The 4,793-nt window shown below is 39.8% G+C and overlaps 1 pseudogene; it reads left to right on the forward strand.

Annotated features, from left to right (window-relative positions):
- Positions 1–945: 945 nt before the first annotated feature.
- LOC107690571 (uncharacterized) lies at positions 946–4,479 on the forward strand (annotated as a pseudogene).
- Positions 4,480–4,793: the final 314 nt, after the last annotated feature.

Raw genomic sequence — 4,793 nt, forward strand, 5'->3', positions numbered from 1 at the left:
AAAGGAAAACTTGAAATCGCATCATATGACCCCTTTAATATATGCTGCACACTTTCCTGTAGGGCTGTCACGATTTAATTCTTTGCATGGTTAAGGGCGTGCGTGTCAGAGCAGCTCTGTTCACATTAAATGCTGCTACACGCAAAATGATATCATTTGCATGTGTGGAGCGTCTCACACTCCATCTCTGCATCTCAGTGTCGCTTTCAGTTAGAATTACAACTTGATTTTCTGTTATTAAGCAGCTCTCCAGTGTGGAGCTATAGCTAATGATAAAATCTTTTTAGTGAATATTTAACATCAAAGTTTATTTTTGTGGTGTTATTTTTAGTTTTGGATTTATAGTTTTTTTTATATATATAGAGTAACTATGAATATGCACTTAAGCACTTAATTAATATTACACTGTTTATCTGTAAAGATTGACTTGACATGATATTTTGTAGTGAGTCTGAGTCGTCGAACCAGAGGACCAAATCCTCTAAAAGATGCAGAAATCTATGTAAAAATGGGGAAGGACAAAGACATAATAACTGGGAGATACATTAATCCCATCAAAGGTAAAATTTTTTTTGTTTGGTTTCCCATAAACTGTATCTCTTAATTAGTTAACTTCTATTATACTAGATCAGGGGTGCCCAAACTCGGTCCTGGAGGGCCGGTGTCCTGCAGAGTTTAGCTCCAACCTCAAATATTAGTCCTAATTAAATGTATTTATTACTTATAATTAGGTTGATCTTCTTTTCTGTTTTTGTTTCATAGTATAAAAAAAAATAAATTGGTGTGAACAAAAAGATGTGTGTGTAAATTTGTATTAGGGCTGCAGGATTAATCGCACGCGATTGTCATGCACATCTCCTCAGTAAAGCCGGTTCTGTGATCAGTAGTAAATCTCCATCACCTGCTTTCAGATGGAGCAGCATTTACTACACAGAGCCGTAGTTCATGCACAACAATGATGTTCTAAAGAATGGATCTGGTTCACTCAAAGTCAAGCGAAAGTCTAAAGGTAACTATAAAAATTATGAGTATTGTGTCCACTGCAAGGGGATGTTTTTACGGCTCGAGTTGTGGAGACACATGAAGAGGTGCTCCTCCAAACCAGGGGACAATGAACATCATGGCAGAAAGCGAGTTCTTGGCCTTGCAGCACTGGTAAAATCTGCGTGCTCTAGCACTTAAGATGGCGTGCTTAAAATGTTAAGTCGTATGCATGACGATGAGATTTCAGATGTTGTTCGCAAAGACTTTTGCCTGTTACGGTTTGCAGAGTCTCTTTATAGCAAACATGGTCATGATGCATCAAAGCATGACTATATACGTCAAAAAACCCGCCAACTTGGACGTTTCTTACAGACTTTGCACAGAAAGTCCTCAATCCAAACTCTAGAGGATGCTATAAAACCAAGCAACTTTATGAAGGTCATTGAGGCGGTAAAAGAGATTTGACAAAGATCCGAACAGTTACAAAACTCCAAGTCTAGCCTTGAAAATAGGACACTCCCTGTTAAAAGTGAGTGACATTATACGTTGCCATGCTCTCATGGCTGGAGACGAGGACCTCATTAAATCGTCAGAAGCGTTCCAGAAACCTTATCAGGCAAAATGGTCAGAGTACATTTCACACTGTGCTCTGAGTACTATTAGTGATTTGAAGTACAATAAACCAGATAATCTTAATAATCCAAAAACTTCACAAGCATCTTGACAAAAGTGCAGAATTGGCAACTGCAGAACTGAAGGAGGCAACAGTACAGAACTATTCCAGTCTAGCACATACAACATTGACCAAGATAGTCCTCTTCAACAGAAGACGCATTGGAGAGGTGTCAAAGATGAAACTGATGAATTTTCTTGAACGAGATCACTCAAACACACATGAAGGAATGGCACTGTCGGAATACGAACAGAAGCTGTGCAACTATTTTGAGCGTGTTTAACTTAAAAGGGAAAAGAGGGAGAAAGGTAGCAGTTCTACTAACTCCCGAAATGTCAACTGCACTCAATCTGATAATTGCAAAGAGAAAGTAATGTGGTGTGCCAGATGAAAACGAGTACTTATTTGCTGTACCACACTGCCTGACGTACTACAGAGGACATCAAAGTCTCAGACGACTTGCAGTTGAATGTGGTGCGAAGAAACCTGATTATTTACGGTCCACTCATCTATGCGAAGAAATAGCAAACACTTCCCAAATTTTAAACTTAAAGGACAATGAAATAGATCAGCTTGCTGACTTTTTAGGACATGACATATCAGTTCATAGACAATTCTACCGACTGTCTGAGCCCACTATACAAAGTGGAAAAATTTCAAAGTTGCTGCTTGCACTGGAAAAGGGAAAGCTATACGAGCTGCACGGAAAATCACTTGATCAAATTGGAGGTATTTACGTCAAGTTATGTTATGTTTTGTTATTTTTTTGTTTGTTCATTATTACTGCTTCTTGCGGTCTTTGATCAACTGTTACAGCAAAGGTCCACAACCTTGCTCATGGGCACCCACTTTCCTGCAGAGTTCAGCTCTAACCCTAATCAAACACACCTGAACCAGGAAATCAAGGTCTTCAGGATCACTTGAAAAGTCACAGGCCAGTTGTGCTGGAGCAGGTTGAAAGAAATTTGGCAGGACAGTGGGTCCCCAGGAGCAGGGTTGAAGACCTGTGTGTTACAGTATTCACTTATAGGGCAAAACTTTACAATCCTTTACCATCACTTGAATTTCATTTGACAATTTTTGTAAGTGCTTAATTTAAAAAGTATAAATAATTAAAATAACCATTTAAAATGTAGGTCAAGATTTAAATTGTGACTCCAATTGAATTATGAGGTGCCTCAAGATTCTCATCCCTACAATATTCACAGGTCTATATTGTAGACAAAAAGACCTTTAATAATTATTAGGAAGCCATAATTCATGTTTGTAGCTGTTTAGTCTATTAATTGTTGTTGAAACTGAAAATAAAATGGGTACGTTTCCATTGTTTGTTCAGATTTCACAGAGGAGGAGGAGGATGACAGCGAAGATGAGGAAACCATTCCTGCTGAAAATGTACTGCAGGAAGATGCTCCTTCTGAAATGAATGGTATGTATTTTGAATGTAAAAAAAGTGTCAGCATACCAGTTAGGATTCTCCTTCTATTTGTATACTTACATGAGAAGGTGTAGGTGATTTGGTTAAAGGGATATTTCACCCAACAATCACCACACCTGCCTGCCATCAGCCTCATTAATCCCTCTTCATAAGCCAGCACCACACACACCGTTGTCTGGTCTCAAGGTTACACGCTATCCATAGCTTCTCTTACTTACCTGCTGGATCCCGTTACTCCTGGTTCCTTTCCTGTTGGATTTGCTTGAATGGACTTCTGAGTTTTGTGTGGATTTACCTGCAAGTAGTGATGGGAAACTGAGGCTTTCTGAACCGTTTGAGGCTTTCATCAAATTGTGCCGAAAAACGGTTCATTACTCGAAGCTTTTTAACACAGTGCGCATTAGCGACATCTGGTGGTCAGGCTCAGTTTCTCCAGCCTATCTAACAAAACATCGCGGAGCAGAGGATGGTTTGAAAAAGTTTTTAATCTGTGCCAACTCGTGTCATGTGTAGTCCGGTCAATGGATTCACATATTGAGCAATAATAATATAAAATACACAAGTGTGTGATTTATAATTAATAATTGACGTGAGTAGTAGCAAATATATTTTGGATGAGCTGTTCGGGGTCTCTGAGACGGTCTCCGAGAGGTGTGATGTGCATTCAGTTTCTGTCTGGTGTTGAGGTTATTCTAAACTATTCTATTGAATCCAAAATAAGTGTACACACAACCAAGTCAATGTAAAGTCAAACACAAGAGCCATGCGACGTGCTGATTTTTATTTTGGATGAGCTGTTCGGGGTCTCTGAGACGGTCTCCGAGAGGTGTGATGTGCATTCAGTTTCTGTCTGGTGTTGAGGTTATTCTAAACTATTCTATTGAATCCAAAATAAGTGTACACACAACCACGTCAATGTAAAGTCAAACACAAGAGTCATGCGACGTGCTGATTTTTTTTCAAACCAGCTGTCCCGACCTTCCAATACTGCATGACGTTCAAAGCTTCAAACGTCATCAATCATGTGGTATTGTCATTTCGATACAAGCATCGGCACAGTGTGTGATACAATAGTGCTTTGAAAACTGCGTCGGAGCATCGGAGCCTCAGTATCAATCGTCCCATCACTAATAATCATAGACTAAATATCATATAGTATGCATTTTCGTTTCATCAGTCGGTCGCACCAAAGCTGCTTATGAGGTAACTGGAGTAAAACACGCGTTTACAATGCTACAGCGCTTTTTGTGAAAATTTGTGGAAATAAAGAAGCTTGTATAACCTGTACCAACCTTGTTCGTCTCAATCCAGTTGTGACAGAAGAACAGACCATACAACAGACAACACCGCAGACTGAGCTCCATTTTATTTGATCCTGCCGCATTACTCGAAATACTCCTCAATTGGGTGGCCAACTTGAGAACGGGTATAGAGGAATTTATCGGACTCACTCATCTTGTGCCCTGGAGTGATGGCACATTGAAGACTCTTTTCTGGCTTAGTCTTGATTACCATCTTTTGAATAAGGTCTCTGTAACAGATACCACATTGCCTTACTCAATATATTGACCATGTGTTGTGGCTGGGTGGTTCCTCCCTCACCGTTGGTGAGGTTGATGAAACCATCATCACCATTCAGCCACTGGTACCTCTGTGCAAATCTGCTCCAGCTTTCAGCCCAGAATACGCTCCTGAGAT

The sequence above is a fragment of the Sinocyclocheilus anshuiensis genome, unplaced genomic scaffold, assembly GCF_001515605.1.
Source record: "Sinocyclocheilus anshuiensis isolate Anshui unplaced genomic scaffold, SAMN03320099.WGS_v1.1 scaffold2849, whole genome shotgun sequence".
NCBI lineage: Eukaryota > Metazoa > Chordata > Actinopteri > Cypriniformes > Cyprinidae > Sinocyclocheilus > Sinocyclocheilus anshuiensis.